General features: G+C 47.7%; 1 protein-coding gene and 1 long non-coding RNA gene across 18 annotated transcripts in view; one reads left to right on the top strand and one right to left on the bottom strand.

Annotated features, from left to right (window-relative positions):
- LOC142830896 (uncharacterized) overlaps nt 1-885 on the top strand; it is a 60,695-nt gene extending 59,810 nt beyond the window's left edge. Inside the window, exon 4 of the long non-coding RNA XR_012906425.1 lies at nt 757-885. This is a non-coding gene — a long non-coding RNA (uncharacterized LOC142830896). The remainder of the gene's footprint in view (nt 1-756) is intronic.
- FHIT (fragile histidine triad diadenosine triphosphatase) overlaps nt 1-18,056 on the bottom strand; it is a 1,115,730-nt gene that overhangs the window by 867,172 nt on the left and 230,502 nt on the right. For 2 of the 17 annotated variants that reach the window (XM_025186476.2, XM_075938444.1), the window contains exon 1: nt 9,866-10,360. The exons of the other annotated variants lie outside the window; for them this stretch is intronic. The gene's annotated coding sequence lies outside the window, so the exon portion shown is untranslated. Of the gene's footprint in view, nt 1-9,865; nt 10,361-18,056 lie in introns of those variants that run through there. 17 annotated transcript variants of the gene reach the window in all.

Raw genomic sequence — 18,056 nt, forward strand, 5'->3', positions numbered from 1 at the left:
CAAAGCTAAGTGATATTGAAGTGATATCACAGAGAAAAATTATTTAACTTGGGTGCTAAAAGCTGTGAAAGTAGCATTCATTCTTCAAGACAAATGGGTTAAAATTAAACAAAAAAAATCACACAATTGATTCAGACATTTTGGAAACTGCACTTATGTACACTGGGGTGAAGTCTCTCATTTGTCATTTCTGCATGAGATACTAAGGGGTTGGAGTTTAGATTCTGCATTTCAGGCTGACAAACAGGATTTCATGTGGGAATTTTCCATGGTTTCTCTTCCTCCAATATAACTTCCAGCTAAGAAAAGTTACACCATGTCCAGCAGATTTATAAGTGCTATATTCAATGCCTATGATCATACATCTTTTACTACTGAGGTAACATGGGGTGGGGGGGGGGGGGGAGAAGAGAAGGGTGATAAGGAATAAAGATTTAAGTTCGAAGCCTTTGCATGATTTGTCCATAAATTATCAAGTTGCCGGCACTAATTATAATTTTTGCCATGCTCCATGCGAGAGATGGCTGCAATTCAGTGGTGTGTGAAGTGTTCCATATACAAGGTTTATGTAGTTGGTACGTCTGTCAAGCTTGTTGAATCTTGTGAAAGGGGATATATAAAGAGAGCTGAGTCAGTAATACTGAGCCCCTGAGATAGTGATTGCTGGGCTGTGCAAGGAGAGACATCCTGAAATATATTTTCCTGTCTCCTTCTGCTGCTATTTTAAAATAAGTTTATCTACTTTTGTTCTCACAGAAACTCCTCACAGTTAGTCTCTGCTCTCTCAGGTCAAGAAAAAGCCCACAAGTCCTTTTCACGTGGCATTGAAAAAACAGACTGAGATGCACTGGCACTGCAAGTAGTTGGTTCTGTGGCACAATTGTAATTCTCCAACACAACAACTGTAATGGCACAATTGCAGTTCCTTGCTCTTGGGAATCAAGCGGCTGTGAGAATATTTAATTCTGCACCAAGGCAAATTGTAAAGAGCAGAGCTTCCTTGCAGATGGCTCCAGATAGCCTGAACATCTCAACAGAATCGTTTTCCGTGCCTGGAGGTGGAATGCTATGTCCATCACTGGCCAAGTGAGCGTGCCACAGAAGATTTTGATGATCACAGGATTCCATACCCAACAGCAGCACACTTCATTCAAACATTATTAGGACAGAAGACTCATGACAAAACCATATCTGTGCCAAGAAAGCTACCAAAAGCATACCACTGCCGATGAAGATGGTTGTTAAGTTTGGATAGAAATCATTGCCAATTCTGTCCCGACACTTAGTATATCTTTAGTTAATTATAACTAGTCCAATAAAATAACCAGAGAAAATATATTAACATTTTTAGCAAGATATTTGGATGATTTCCCATATGCAAAATTCCCCTTTTAAAAAGTAGATTGTTTAAGCAAAGGCTATGTCTACACTGCAGAGCTATTGCGGGATACTGGAAGTATCTGCAAACAACAGGTGCGCTCAAAAGACATGGAATAGATGTTTCAAAATATAATGGGCTTGCTATTCCGATGTACCTGGAAACCTCGTTCCATGAGGCTTAAGGGACATTTTGGAATAGCACTTATTTCAAAATTACCTCGAAATAAGCTATACAATTTGCATAGCACCAATTGAATGGTTTATTCTGAGGTAAGAGTGCAATGTAGACACACCCTTACTGTATCATTAAAAGGAAGACTTCATCTGCTGTCTTTTTAGTTGACCATTTAGGGAAATAATTTGCCTTAATGGACAGCCATTTGCTTTAAAAAAAATGGGGGGCGGGACGACCTTCACAACCTTTTTAGTACACTGCTAGCTGTACAAAAGATGGCACCTGTTCATAAACTGCTTAATGTTCATGTCATGAAGCCTGTGTAGGTTGTCCTGTGAAACAAATTTTACAAGCATCAGATTCTGTGATTAAGTTAAATGGGGCACTTTTGCAGCAGGTTGTTTTCATTGAATCTTGCTTCACGTGACAAGTTCATCTCCTTCGAGAACTTTACGGGGGCGTGCTGAGGCAATCAGACTACAGGTACAATAAGAGGGGAGGCATTGACTAAGCTCGATATAGATGGTCTGAAAAGTCTCTTTGAAGGATGATTGCATAATACGGTTGAACACGGACAAAATCTTGAATTCACAAACAAAAGATGTCAAAGCCTGTTTCTAGACATTGTCGTTAAATTAAGGGTTCAGATTCTGCTCCCAGTTAATGCCACTGTTAATTTGCAGTACAGCAACTCCAGTGATTGAAGTCAGATATAGCTTTAGAGGACGCATTTGTCCACTAAGAAGAAATTAGCCCCAAGATGTGTTGAAGGAAGAAGCAAAGGCACTTTTTTTAATAGAAGACTACACCTCAGAAGAAAAAAAAACAACTCTAAAGCCAATCAACTTTTTTATTTATAGACCAGCATACATAAGATTTCCCAACACCATGAGTGTATTATAAAGTATGTACATACATACGGAGAGCATACAAATAAGGTTAAGACACTGTTAAGATTTCAAAGGTTAACAGCTCTGCGGCAACACTGCATGCACTTCAGAAGTGCTTACAGCAACACATGCATAGGTTAGTAGAAAACATACTGGATGCATCTTTGTTTTACATTATTTTCAAACTCCTGCTGTGCTGCGTCACAGTGCCGCTTACCCTGTTACTGGAAATCGCTGTAAATTAATTTTAGCAGATTTTTCAATTTCACAAATTAAGTGAACATTAACTTACAGCAAATGCTGCCATTTTTACCATCTTTTCCTTCCCTGTTTTTCTGGTTCCAGGCCCCATTGTTCAAATGGCACTCACCTGAACCATTTCCACCTTTGACAGGTCTCATGGGATAGAAGAATTATTTCTGTGTAAAAGTTGCAGAATTGGAGCTGAAATGTGTTGTTTATATTGGATTCTGTGTTACATTTATGCCATAAAAAGAGTAAATATGCAAAGCAGAAGAACTGCCATTGCAAAAGTTGAGTTTCCCCACATTATTTCCCGACTCCCTTCTTTCAACCAACATTCACCTAACGTTGCAACAATTTTTCCATGTAAACTTCCTTTATTATTTTCCAGAGGACAAAATTGCAATTTTGAGTCCCTGTCTCAATGAAAGGAGGGAGAGTTCATATCTTGATTCCTGAAGAAGGTGGAGTGAATGCATCTCTTTGCTGATGCTTCTGGGCCCAGTCTTTTCAGACCGTGAGACTTGTCTGAAGCCTGGCCTACACTAGAAAATTAAGTTGGTTTAAAACTAGGTTGGTGAGGCATGAAAAATCCACACCCTTGAGGGAAATGTTTAAGCCAATCCCAATGTAGACGGCACCAGGTCGACAGAAGAACTCTTCCACCTGCCCACCTATCTACAGCCGCTTGAGGACTTGGATTGCCTAAGCCAAGAGACGCTCTTCTCCCATTAGCAGATACACATCTACACCAACGCTCCTCAAAGTGGCTCACAGGTTCGATTTGGGAGAGCTGCTAGCAGGCCTACGCCCAGGAGGAGGCCGGCTGCAGCAGCAGGTGCCCTAGGCAGGGCAGCGCAATCCGTGCTCCTGCCTGAACAGCTGTCAATAGCCATGACATCATCACGGGCCGCCCCTGCCCACGCCACTTTGTTTACCTAAGAGGTCTATAGCCACCGAGTCTCATGGCTCCCATTGGCTCTGGTTTGCGGTTTCTAGCCAAGGGGAGCCGTGAGCCATGGCACGGCCTGGGCTACTGCTTCCCACAGCTCCCTCTGGCTGCACTTCACCTGCTCCAGCCAAATGGGAGCCGCAAGGCTCCAGGGCTATAGACCCTTTAGGTCAGGCCTGGGCAAAATACAGCCCATGAGCTGGATCCGGCCCGCCAAGCCACCGGATCCAGCCCGCGGAGGCAGCGGGGAGCCCCAGACAGGATCTCCAGCTTGCCCAGCTGCCCAACGCACCGGGCAGAAACACGGCTGCAGGGCTCCATTTCTGTTTTAAAACTGGAGGGGAGGGAGGAAGTTTTAGGAGCTGCCCCACCCCCCAGCACATTCCCATTGGCCGGTTTCTGGCAGAAACCAGCCAATGCGAGCAGCTTGTTGGAGTAATAGGCAGCCAAGAAGAACCATGCCCCCTCTCCTGGCTCCTAAAAAGCGCATGGGCAGGCAGGCAGGCAAACCTTTCAAGCTCTGCAGGCAGGCTAGTTTGGCAGCTGACACGTAAAGTCGTATCTTGGCCACAGCGGGCTTCTGGCACCCCAGCCCTTTCCTGCCCCAACTCTCTGCCCCTCCCCCCCACTCAACATACCCAAACCCTCTATCCCCCTCTTACACCATACCCCCTCCTGGATCTGGCACCTCCAACCTCCTATCCCAGATCACAAGCCACTCCGACTCTAGGTCACATCCCAAACCCCTGCACTCCAGTCCTCTGCCCTAGGTCACAACCACCTGCTTTATCCCAACTCCCTCCCAGACTCCAGTCTCCCTTCTGCACCTCAATCCCTAACCCCAAGCTCCCTTCTGCACCCAACCTCCATCCCAGACCCTGCATCTCCATTAATATCATGGAAGAGTGCAGCCCTCGACCAATTTCCAAAATCCTGGAGTGCCCCCCTCTCCCCATCAAAAATTATTGCTCACCCCTTTTGGTAAACAAAGCGATAGGGGCCCACTAGCAGCTTTCCAAAGCGGGCCCGTGGTCTATGCTGAAGTGCTACAGCTGTGCGGTTGTTGTGTTGTCGTGCAGACAGATCCTTAGCCACACAAAAGTAACCCCATTAAAGTACAGACTACTATTCACGACAGCCAAAACAGAGACGGGACACCATAGAACTGGAATCAAGGATAGCTGCAACCATGAAGCAGCTCCCTATTAAGTTAAGGGTAGCATTCCGAGCATAAAGGTTTGCATCTTCATAGTGTGCTCTATTATTAAAAATGAAATCCATGACGTAACATGGATGCTCTGATTATCCAGATGTACATTTAATATCCCACTCCGCTCTTGGTGCAACTTAGGGATGTTAGATATCGATCAATTGAATAGTCATGTAACTGCAGCAAAACTTAGTTACACGACTATTCAACAGTCCCCGGGGGCAGGACTGGCAGCCAGTGTGCTCTGGTCCCACTCCCGGGGAGCCCCCTGCCTTCCCCACGGCTGTCTCTGTATTAGAGGCAGCAGTGTGGGGCAGAAGCAGTCCCTGTCCACAGGGGCCCTGAGCTCTCTGTGGAGAGGACCTGTGCCAGCATCCCATGGACCAGCCTGCTGATGGAGGCAGCAGCATGGCGGGGAGGTGGGAGGGAAGAGAGGAGGCTCCGCAGAACCGGTGCTCGTGCGGAGACAGCTTTTAAGCCAGCTCCCCCCAAGCAGCAGCTCCCGCCTACCCCACCGCCTCTGGGAAAGGCAGCAGTGGGAACAGTTTAAAAGCTGGATTCCCCATATCTATCGGCTCCCACCTGCTGCTCTCACCAGTGCTGCTGCCTCTGATAGAGAGGCAGCAGTGCGGGAGGTGGGAGGGAGGCAGAGAGGAGGCACGCATGAGTCAATATATGCAGGAAGCTGGCTCAAAAGCTTGCTTGCCTCTCAATCGGGGCAGCGGGGGGGGGGGGGATGCATTTCTGTGGGGTCCAGTGCTTGTAGGTAGCCAGCTTAAAAGCCAGCTCCCCATGGGCACTGGAGGCTGCTGTCACCCTCCGCCCCCTCCCCCCCACTTGCTGCCTCTGATACAGATGCAGCAAGGGGCGGGGAAGTGTGTGTCGTCGATAAGATTAACCCATAAGCCCAGGCTTATCAGCTGTGTAGTTGAGCACATAATGACATCCCTAGTGTAAGTCACTAAACTCATTGACCTGACTAGAGTTAAGAGTTTCCACCCTTGTTTTCCAAGGTATCTTACACTAGTGAGTAGGGCAGGCTATTTACACACCCTACCAATATTATTCTTTATTGTCTATCTTATATTCCTAAACCATTTAGAGTCCCATCCCCACAGAGAACGGGATGGGACTTCCTTGAGCACCTAGATTGTTCTTTGCCGGTTTCCCATCTAATTACTGACCATGCATGTGGTTTAAGACCTGAGCCCAGCACAGTACAAAGAGGCTTAGCAGATGCTAAGATTTTCAACTGGCAGCCAATAGGTCAATTTCCGTTTGGATTGAGGCTCGGTTGTTCTCAAAAACAAAGTCACTAGAGCCTGCAGGAATGACGACCTAGATCAGGGTCTGTGTATGTTATTTTATCCTTATTGTAGGGCGCTTCCCCCAAGAGACAAGTACCTGCCGTCAGGGAGGTGAACTCGTCGTAGAGGAGAGCAATTCTCACGTGGATACATGGGCACGCTGGCTGCTGGTGTAAAGTACAAAAGAAAACGGAGAGAGATGGTAGGGCTAGCTTTCCAAAAGCGCTCAGCCCGGCATTCAGGGCATTTCCCAGAGGAGCACGTTCCCATTTAAGCACTTCTGTGGCCATATTCCCAACCACGTGTTCCCATTAAGCACTAACGTGGCCGTATTCCCATCCCAGCAGCCCAGTCAGAACCAGAGGTTTAAATGGCCTCTCTTCCCGTCCTGCAAAGTCTGTGCAACCCCAAGTCAGCATGCCACATGGCGCTGAAAAGGTCAGAGAGATGGGAAGAACATTTGCCTTTAGCCACCCCCCGTACATGTAGGACAGAGCTCCAGCCGGACCTTTTAAAACCCCAGCCAGTGGCCTGCTGAAGTCAGCGGGAATGCCTTTCCCTCGGCTTGGCTGAGGACTGCATCAGACGACCCAATATGAGCAAGGGTCTCCACTGCACTTGAGGTCAGAGGCTGTCAAAGAAATGCCTGTGAGATACAGAAGAACACAAGACTGAATATTAAGATTTGTTAGCTGGCTTCTATTTCCTCAAGAAAAACTCAAAAGAAGCTTCCTGAAAGCATTAACTATCCTTCCATCTTTCTTTAGAGGAGATGCTGTACTCCCCAAATTCTGCCCTATGAAGCATATATATTGCATGAAATTTGGACGCACAGTGGCCACCACTGAAAGTGTACTAGCCACAGGCATTAAATCTACCACATACATGTTCCCTTAATGTGGTAGGTGTCATTCTTAGCACAGGAAATACGACTTACTCATTGTGTGTCCATTTAAAAATGGAGTACAACAGTGGGGTGACTAACTGTAAAAAGCATTCTGAACTTTGGCCATATACCTCTGTGTCCAGAACTACAGGACATCCCTGAAGTGTGTGGAGGGAGATAGCTATATGGCTATAGAAAGCTTCAGGGTAGACCAGATTAATAGTAGGAGGCCACAGAGGCCACAGCACAGTAACATATGAAAAGGTTTCTGAAATACTTGTTTAAACAAAAAGGGAAATGCAATTTCTTCCCTTGCTCTTTTTCCTCCCCTTATGCTGCATAATGAAGACAGAGTGGATTTTATTTTATTTATTGATATAAAGGGCATATAGAGAAAAGCATTTGCTTAATACACTGTGCTATAGAATTATTTTCCTGCAACAGAGCTGCAAGAAAATCCTTTAACAATCGCCATTTTTTGCAGTTTGTGTTTTCTTGCTCTCCATTTGGCCTACAGAAATCAAGTCACCGCCTGTATACTCCCACAAAGTTTTTTAAACTTAGAAATAAGCTTTTAAACTGAAACCAAGTTTACAAATGCTCCAACTCGAGTGCCATTACATTTTCATGACAATTTTTCCTTTCCTCAGAGACGTGGGGCTTGCTTTAAGACTGAGCTAATGATTTAAACCCAGTGGCAGGTGTCAGTCATGGTAAGAGTAGTGTTTGATTTTACATTTCAGCATATACTAGCAAGTCAGAACTGAAGCAATTCTCCGGCTTTTAACACACAATAACCAGGCGTTCTATTGTTTTCCAATACACTGCTGTACTCAGGCCTGCCGATGGGGGAAGGAGGCAACTGCCCCAGGGCCTGGCAATTCAAATGGACCCAGGGCTTCTGACCACCGCTGCCAGGCAGAGCTGAAGGACTCGTGGGGGAGGTTAGCTCCAGCCCCACCCCGTCCCTTCCCCCTCCCTGCAGGCCCCGCTCTTTCCAGCAATGTGGAGCTGGCTTTTTTGGCTGGTGCCGGGGAAGAATTTCCTGGCCTTGGGGATGAGAGAGGATGAAGGGATTAAATGACACAGCTAAATGACCTCAAGCTAGTTCTGTTAAAACTGTTAACCAGGTCACCATTGTAACTCAAAGCCTGTCCTCCCAACCCCTCTGCAGCCAGGGGGGGTCCCACCACCCCCCTTTCCACAGCTGGGGGGTCCTGCTGCCTGGCCCCTCATGGCTGGGGGTGTTCCAGCCCAGCGTGGCTGCCCACTGCCGGAGTTCACCAGTAAGAGCCAGTTAACCAGTAAGCCCACCTGCAAGCCTCCTGCTTACCAGTGAACATCCCTACTAGCAGCTGCTCTGAGGGGCTACGAGGGGTTTTCCCCCAGCACTGTATCCAAGGGCCTGACTCCAGTTGACTCTAGACAGGCTGCTTTTACAGCACAGAGGCATATTTCTTTGAGCCAGGGTGTAGCGGACATGAGACCTGGGCTTCCTTACAGCACTCCATTTGTGCCACAGACACCAAGAGAGGCAGAGGAAGAAATTGGCAATCGTCCTGAGAAAAGACCCCTCCAAGCCACTGAGGAACCATCTGCCCCTGAACACAGCGAGAAAGGCAAGGAACATTATCAGTGCGGATTAGCAGGCAGCCTGAAGATGTGGCAGGCAGGCAGACTAAAGGGGGAATTAAAAATCTTGTCTATTTCTGAGTCTTGGTAAAGACAACCCCACTAATTCTAAGCCTACTGGAGCAGCAGTTTTCTATTAGATGGAAAACATCACTGCTCTACCTTTAAATACAAAGAAACAAACACTAACATTCAAAGGGCTCAGTCTGACCCAAGATACCAAAGGTCTGCTGCCTCACAAAAGTCACAGAAGTTCGCATATCTTGGCTCCCTGGGAAGTCAACCTAGAGACAGAGGTCAGCAAGCTATATTTTGAGTGCACAAATGCAGGGGACATTGACCTGAACAGAGGAGAACTCATGAATTAATATCAGTTTTGCAAGGTCATCCCTACCCCTTGAAAGCTCACTGGTTATAGACGAGCACTCCAGGTACATGCTGGGAGCCAAGCGTCCTGCTGCCCTAAGGCACTTGAAGGGGATTATATGGAGAGACTAAACAAACAGCCTTGTTTTAAAAGGAGAGTGAAATCTATGACCGCCATGTAAGTAAACATTTAAAGCAGCCAAAGAGACAAGAGAAAATTTATTTCAGTACCAACCACACGCCTAAGGGAGGATAAGTCTTCCACTAGCATGCACAACAAGCATGTATTGAAAAAAAAAGCATCAGATTCATCATTAAAAACTTGTTGATCAACACTACCACCATCATTGCTAAAAAAATCCATATAAAGCTTTGACAAGCATTGAAGAGAACAAGCTAAAGCTTACAGAAGAAAAGCCCATATTGATAGAAGTTCTTTTATCCTGGAATTGCTGCATCTACAGGAGGGGAGAGTGCTAATTTAACTGTATCTGATTTTACAGCTTTGCAATTAAACCAGAACCAAAAAACCATCTGGACACTATCCCCCAATAGGAAAAGGGAATTAAACAACATTCATGAACATTTCCAGACCCCATAATTTATCCCTGAAATCATCCTGGAAGACTGATTTCCAAGTAACCCAGAGAGAAATTTACATAACCATACTATGAAAGTCTAAGATAAGACCCTCACTTCTCCCTATAAGGAAGAAACACTCAAGCTTGTTATTCAAACTGTATTCCATTTTAAACAGTAACTGCAGAAAGCACAGATCTTCTTTAATGCATCTGTATATTTACTAACAAACTTTATCATTTTACCTGGAGTTTCAATACTTTTTCCCATTAGCACTGCAGAGCCAACACAGCAACTAGAGACCTTGTCTTCAGTCTTTTGCACCAAACTACTGCATTAAGTTTCAATCAGCTGCACATGTGCAATCCCAATGCCTCCCCCAGGTGCTGCACAGGTGTAACTAATGCTCTCATCTGGCTTGCAAAGACTTGACTGCATGTGAAGGTAGCCAAGCAAAGAAATGCAGCAGCGTTTTCAGAATGAGCTCCCAAGGCTAGAACTTAGAAAAAAGTTCAGTTTTACTTTTAAACTTGAGAAAACATCTGATGTGAAAACTGGCATCTAGGGTGGCACATCCTGGTGCCTTTGTGCAATCAATTCTCAGTGCAGGAATCATCTATAAATACTCAAAGGCTAGGTCTACATTGGCATGATCTTGCGCAAATACTCTTTAATGCAAGAGTTCTTGCATTAAAGTATTTGCACAAGAGAGCGTCTATACTGGCATGTGCCTTTGCGCAAGGCTGTGCCAGTGTAGAAGCTCTCTTGTGCAAGAAAGCTCTGAAGTCAATTTTAACCAATCGGGCTTTCTTGCACAAGAAATTCATGTTGCCTCTCTACACTGGCCTCTTGTGCAAGAACAGTTGCACAACAGGGCTTATTCCTGAGCGGGAGCATCAGAGTTCTTGCGCAAGAAGCCCTGATTTCATACATTAGAACGTCAGTGTTCTTGAGCAAGAAGTCCCCGCCAGTGTTGAGGGGGAAATCTCACTCCCCTGGGGTACAGAGCCCCCAGAAGGGTTCGAGGCTGGAGGTCAAATCAAATCAGTGAGGCAGGAGAGAAACCTAGAAGAGAAAACTTTATTATGCATGCATGCAGGCTGGCAGCCGTGGCAGTCAGCCCTGAGTTACAGGGCTTTTGGTCCTTTATACAGAATGCTTAGACAGTTCAGTTGTGGATTGTTATTCTTTAACATATCAAAGTCTCAGCAGAAGTACTCTGAGACTTCTGTTCACCCCAGGAGTGCTAGAAGTAAGTTTTTACAGTACACAAAGCCACATGAGAACTTGAGTGGAGGAGTCTACAAGGCAAACTGTGACAAAGATAAGGGTTTACATGACAAATTGTGACAGACTAGGAGTATCCATGAACTTGAGATAGTCATTCGTAAGGGTCTTTGATTAGAGTTAATTTGATTTCACTCTGATACAGGGAGAGAGGTCTGGAAAACTTTTTAACCCTTACAGCAGTTTTCTTTCAGAGAGTTTTGATTTCTACACAGTCCCCCCTTTAGACACAATTGGAGTTATTGGATTTTCCCCACAGTGTAGACAGGCAGCATGTCTAATGCCAATGTAGACACAGCCAAACTGTCAAACAGCCTTAGAGGAACACACCTATCAGGGCACCATTTGGTATGCGTGTCCTTTTCATCCTCTGCCCATGTGCTGGAATGGCAGCGCAACTTGCCAGTGATGGACAACCTGGATTTTTTTTCAAACCCAAATTTACAAAAGTTCCCTTCTATCTGAAACACCTGTCTGTGCCCTGGCTTGGGAACACTTTCATCTGAACCAGCATTTTAGCAGCACAAAACCCATTAGCCCCTCTGATCACCCAGTGCTGTTAGCCTAGAAAACAATTAGCAGTATCATCAGCTACTCACATGCTATTTAACCAATGCTAGAACCCTTCACACTGCAGATCTTATTGGGGAGCTGTTTAAAAATGTGGGTTTGTATAAATATGTATCGCAGAAGAGCCAAACGGTCGGATGATGAACGCTCTTGTAAGAGCAGTGCTAGACTAGTGCATTTCTTAGTCTAACTAAAGGACTACAGCTTCAGGGGGTAGCCGAGTGAGTCTAGAAAGTGCTACCAGACCATTTCTTGTTTTTTAAGTTCATCTTGTTCAGACTAACAAAACATGTGAATGGTATCATGAGCTTTCGTGAGCACAGCCCACTTCTTCAGATGACTGGAGTTTAGAGGGCGGTGTGTGATCCTTCTTTGCTAACTGTGCTGTTTCCATGTTCTCACATGGTTTCACGTTTTCATTTTTCTAAAAGTTGCAGCTGTGGCGGAATCCTTCTGAGCCCTGCAAATGTGCTGGAAGTGCCAGGCAGAATCCTGGGAGGCAAACACTTCAGCCTGCACGCACTCGCCCCCCTTCTCCCTTTGAGTTAACACAAAGGATGCCCTCAGGTTGCTTTCCTCCTCCCTACCGGAGGGGTTTCTTTGTGACCCATCTCGAGCTGCCGTTATGCGGGAAGCTGTTAATGGCTGCCATCGAGGAGCTCTTTGATCTCTAAACAATAACCGACCTGCTTCAAGCTGATGGATGTGCTACACAGCCTTCAGGCAGGCACAATGAAAGGCACAATTAAACGCCTCTCTCTGTAGCAATAAGCTGAACAACACAAGGTGCTGCCCCAGACATTGTGCCCGATGGAAAGGCCTAAGCAATAACTCTCTGAGGGACAGGGAGACTGCCCTGGCTGAGGGAAATATGGGCCTGGGGACCGAATGGTTGCCGCTGGCCCTGGAGGCCGTGCAGAAGGTGGGCTGGGCGTAAGAAAGGGCAGTCCTGGGGAGATGCTGGAGACAGGTGCACAACCCCAACATTTGGGGAGGACGGTTGCAAGTGCTGAACGTCTGTAGAAGTGGAGGGCCATGCCCCCAACTCCTCTCCATTCTGGCCAGGCCCTGCCCAGCCTTCACCTCCTTCCCCGAGGCTTTCCCTCCCCTCCTCCATTGCTTGCACCTCTTTGTACCTTCACCTGACGCCCGTCGTTTGCACCTCTTCATGCTCTCCCCTGAGCACCCCTCCAACTGCCCTTCTGGGGTGGACAGCAAGGCCCAGGCCCAGGGGTGAAGGATGAGGGCCCCAGGACACACAATATGGGCAGGATCCTGGTGGGGGCCCGCCAAAGGCAGAGGGAGGAGCAGTGTGTCCTGTCTGAGGGTCCTTTGCCTTCCCAGGCCTCTTCTACCCACTGCCCATGGCATGAGATAGAACAGACAGCGCTCTTTGGTCCCACAATCTTCTAGAAAGACACGCTTGGATTTTGGAGCAAGGGAACTGCCTACTGAGCTTGGGGAAACAGGGCATTGTGTGTGTGGTTACAAATAAACAGAACAGTGCCACACTCTCCTCTTAGTGGAAACAATTGGCAAGCCCCCAAATGTTGGCTAATCACTTGGCCCAGGGGCAAGAGCAACTCGACACTGCCTCTGCAGCACAATTTTTCAAAAGTGAACAGCTCTTTGCTTTACAAACATCCCATCACATGATGCATGTTATGAGCCTTCATGGGTTTGTCACATCTCACTAGCTTTGATTGCTTTTTTAAAGTCCCAACCCAAAATCCTCTTTTGTTTTTGAAAGAACAGTTTTTAGCTCTTGTGAATATGGAGAAAAGCTTGAAAACGTGACCCGAGAGAAACCCAAGGGGTTCTGAAACAAACAAACATAAGAGCCAAGAAAAAGCGAGGGGTGTGTATAGACAACAAGAAAGCCAAGAAAAAGAGAGAGAGAGTGTGGGGGGTGAAAGAAAGAGATATATAGGGTCCTATGAGTTGTGATAAATCATCTTGAGGCACGTACTGAAAAAAACCACTTCAAAATGTATATTCCTGAGATACAGTCAGCCGTGTGATTCACAGTGCCTCAGAATATGGAATCGTTCATGAATAATACTAAACATAGTTTAACAACAAAAGCTGTGGTTTAAAAACAAAGTATATTTCCTACGTTGCTTCATACCAAGTCTTTATTAAACTCCATAATTTCCAAGTGTGAACTATCATGTTGCTCTGTTTTCCCTGGAGTTGTTCATATTTGCATATTTGTACACATTCCGTGAAATTAATATAGCCTTTTGTGTCTTGTACTTAGGTAATAAAACTTGCCATTTTTACCTTTCAAAGTTATGAGTAATATAGATCGAACACCCAGAGGGACTTTACAAAGCATACTGGAGCTTTAGTCTTTGTATGTTTAATTTTTTTCACACTAACACATTAAATAAAGATTAATAAACCTTTGCAGGGCACAGCAGCCTTTCAAATGACAAAACTCATGCTGATGAAGCCGTGCTCCACACAAATGACCTAAGTTCTGTAATATAGAATGGAAACTCTACTTTCTTACTGCCTTTCAAATCCAACAGTGCCCTGACATATTTTACATTCAGCAAAGTTTTCAAGCCCTAGCACCTATTTCAAAACAGGTCCTAAAAGTGACATTTAAAGAACCTGTGAGTTTTTTTTTTATTTTAAATGTTGATTTATTTACAAAATTGTCCCAAACTTGACATTCTTGAAACACAATCCACTGTGGAGGGATGCTGTGAATCAGTATACTGGAGCAGGATCCAAATGCCTGCTGAAGCAGCCATACTCAAGGGAGCCAACAGCCACACTGGGCCTGTGGGAATGGACGGGGCAGCTCTGTGCTAACGGAAAGGCCAGAGCCTCGGGGGAGAGGGGCAGAGCCGGGCCAGCCACGCTCAGTGCTGCCCAAACCACAGCGTGCTCCTCACAGCCCTGAGTCACCCGGAGCACGTCGCGCGGCACTGCGGCAGCCATTTTAAGAGCTCAGGGCTCTGGGCACCAGCGCTGGTGCAGATAATGGTGGCTGGGGCCCCCGGACCTTTTGAACTGTCGGGCTGCTTTGCTCCCCCTGCCTCTCCCATCGACGGGCCCAGCCATACTACACAACTGCTACTACATTTCAGGCAGTTTTGCTCCTTTGAGGGCTCATATATTGCCTCAGACGCAGAAGAGGAAATTGGGGCTTTTATTAAAAACAAACAACAAAAGTGTGTGGCTTCTTCTGGATTTCTCTGAAGAGGCCTGATGTGACAGGAAATGTTGTAAAATGTGTGTTGCTAACCAGTCTCCCCTGTCCGACTATGGGCCAGGCAGTAACACGAGGCAAAGCCAACCCTAGCCTAAGGCTGCAGTACCGGGGACACGCCTGCCTAGAATTTCTGCTGATCTAGGAAAGTTTGCCCTAAGTTCTCCCTGTGCCCTGCTGCAACCGTGCTGTGGATATTGAACTCCTTCCTTGGGATGAAGTTAGGGTTGCCAGATGGTTTAACCAAAAATACTGAACCCCTCCCCCCCTTAAAAAAAAACCCACCGGGGAAAAAAATTCTGTTGAGAAAAAAAGGGGAGGGGGGTTGACCAGAGTTGTTGAGCAAAAAAGATGTAAAACATTTTTAAAAAATTAAAAAGCATGGCCCCTTTAAGAAACGTTTTGAGGCTTTTTGGCCCTAACAGGTTGCTGTTGGCCATCTGCCATTTTGTCTCCCTGCTCCGGGCTGGACAGCTCCCCTGGGGAACCAGCTAAGCACCCGGGATTTTCGCCTCCTGGCCAGGAAAAAAAAAAATCAGAAAGTATCAGACATTTTAGGTGTTTGGTATTTTCAGAATTTTTTTACGGGACAGGAGGTGAAACTCCCGGACTGTCCGGATCAATACCGGACACTTGGCAACCCTAGATGAAGTGCAGCTGGTGCAGTCTGAATCCCGAAGGCAGAAGCATATTAAAGAGCGCACATCCTTTGCAGGGGCAGGACGAGCTGGTCTGGCGGGAAGAGCACGCCAGATATGGCTTTGGGACGGCTGCTCACCCCTTGAGCATTCCTGCTTAGCTGACATTAATTCACCAGTCTGGGATGATCTAGACGGTGCTTGGTCCTGCCATGAGGGCAGGGGACTTGACTCAATTTCCCCTCAAGGTCCCCTCCCAGTCTAGTGTTCTGTGGGTCTCTGATTACTTTTCCCCTTCTTCTCAGTGCATTAGGGAACTGTGCCTAGTATGGCGCAGAGGTGAAAGTAGCTGTTGTATCGCACCCCGGGGGGGCTCAGGGCAGGGGGTTGGGAGTGCGATATGACAGTGCCTGTTAGAAATGTAAGACTGGGGGAGGCTCAGGCAGGCAGGTTTAGGGGGTTAGGAATAAGGGAAGGAGGCTGTGGATGGGGGCTCAGGACAGGGGGATGTGGGAGGTGCAGGAATTAGGGCAGGGGGCTGAGGATGTGGGGGTCTCAGCACAGAAGGGTTTGCGGGTTCAGGAATAAGGATGGGGCTCAGGGCAGAAGGGCTATGGGATGCAGGAATCAGTGTGAGGGCCTGGGGGGTCAGGGCAGGGGCCTGAAAGTGCGGGGGCCTCAGGGCGGGAAGCTTGGGACATTCAGGAATAAGGGCAAGGGGCTGGGAAGGGAGTTTGGGGCTCAGGAATAAGGGCTGGGGATAGTGAGCTGAGGGCAGGGGGACATGGGGGCTCAGGGCAGGGGGGTGTGGCAGTTCAGGAATAAGGGCAGGAGGGTGGGGGGACTCGGCAGGAGGTTTGGGGGGCCAGGAATGAGGGCAAGGAGCTGGGGCTAGGGGGCTCATGGCAGGAGGGATGAGGAGGCTGGTGGTGGGGGTCAGCGCAGGGCACCATTGTGGGATGGTGGCGGCTGCAGTCGCACATACCCAGTTGCCACTGCTCTTCCTCTTCCCTCCGGCAATCAGGGAGCGAGGGGTGTGTCAAGTCTCCTCTGCCTCTCCCCTGGCAGGTGGGGCTGCGTCCCTCCCCTCGCTCCGATAGCCAGGGGAAGAAGACCAGCAGAGGTCCGGCTACATGCAGCTGCAGCCCCCCTCCCCACCCAAAGCACCCGGAGATAGAGGTCTTGGGGGAGAGGCAGACCCAGACTGGGGGGGCACACCCCCCAACCAGCCCCTTTCACCCGCCTGGGTGGCTTCCTCCTTCTTAGCAAGGCAGCCTGCTGGAGAGCCCCGGGAGCCCAGCTAGGAGCAGCTGCAACCGAGGCCCTGTCTGGATTGGGCCCCCTGTGGCCGTTGTCCCACGTGTGCAGCATGTCCGGCATGCTGTCTAGGTGCACCCCGCATCCACTGTAGCATCCCCCTCTATCAAGGGCACGTGTCCCTAGCTTGTCAAGGGGACGTGGCACTTTAGGGTCCTCTCAGAGCTCTCCTCGCTCAGATTCCCAAAGAGAATCAGCAGGAGCTAGTGAGAAATTGTTTCTCCCCACCATGACCTGCTGTGACAGCTATTTCCCACCAGAATATCAAAACTGTCCGCCCCCTGGGAGAGGCTTGTGAGCGCAAGTGAGAGCGCCTCAGCCGCAGCGAGACTACAGAGCTCTTCCCGTAGGAGAGAAGAAAGGGCCCCGCCTTCACGGTTATATCTGGTCCTAGCAGAGAAGGAGATAGACCCACAGGGAGCTACCCGTACTACGAATACAGCTGTCAGCAGTGCTTGTGTTCTTCTTCAGGCAGCAGAAGGGAAACTAACAGGAAGGGGAGGCTTTGCACTGGGGAGAGACGAGCGCTCAAACATTTAAAGGGAAAGGCCATCCCATCCTTCCACTCTACTTTATAACCCTTTCCAAACACATACACATGGCTAACATGACACTAGGTACAACGTCACTAAATGCTGCAGATGGACTTCAAATGCCAGGGATTGCTCTGCAATGGCGCTGCAAATTCAGGTGTTGTGGAGGAATACACTTGTACATTTACACCCTACATACTATTGTACCATTCTGTGTACGAAGCACACCATGTAAGGTATCATCTGAAAACACTCAGGCTGTGTCTAGACTGGCCAGTTTTTCCAGAAAATCAGCCGCTTTTCTGGAAAAACTTGCCGGCTGTCTACACTGGCCGCTTGAATTTCCGCAAAAGCACTGACGATCTCATGTAAGATTGTCCTGGCTTTATTGTTCATGCAAGAAAGCAGATACGAACCTGAAAGTCAGGCTTTGCTCTGGGAGGGGGAGTGCACCACTCACGGTCCGTTCACCGTGCTCATGTACTCAGTGCCGCTGCTCAATAAGGGCAGCTAGCCAGGACAGCTGAGTGCTGAGTACCCACAGGCTACTGGACTGTCCCTTCAACTCCGGAAGGAACGGTACCAGGTCTAGACAGATTGGTTAAGGTCCTCTTCCCAGGGCTTCCGCTTCATTCATTTCATATTACACCAGCGTATCTCTTCAGCCTGCCCCTAGCACAGCCTCCTGGCTGCCCTCTGCCCCAAGTAAGCCACTTGCTGGTTTTTATAATTGCCTGATCCCAAACTGGTCAGGCTTAGCTGGGAGCAGTGCTTTTTTTGTGATGGTACTGCCTGGTACGCAGTACCAGCACCTCCAGACACAATACCAGAACTTCCAGTTCCAGTCAGAGCTCAACAACTTTTCCCC

Source organism: Pelodiscus sinensis, chromosome 11 (assembly GCF_049634645.1).
Source record: "Pelodiscus sinensis isolate JC-2024 chromosome 11, ASM4963464v1, whole genome shotgun sequence".
NCBI classification, from domain to species: Eukaryota; Metazoa; Chordata; order Testudines; family Trionychidae; genus Pelodiscus; species Pelodiscus sinensis.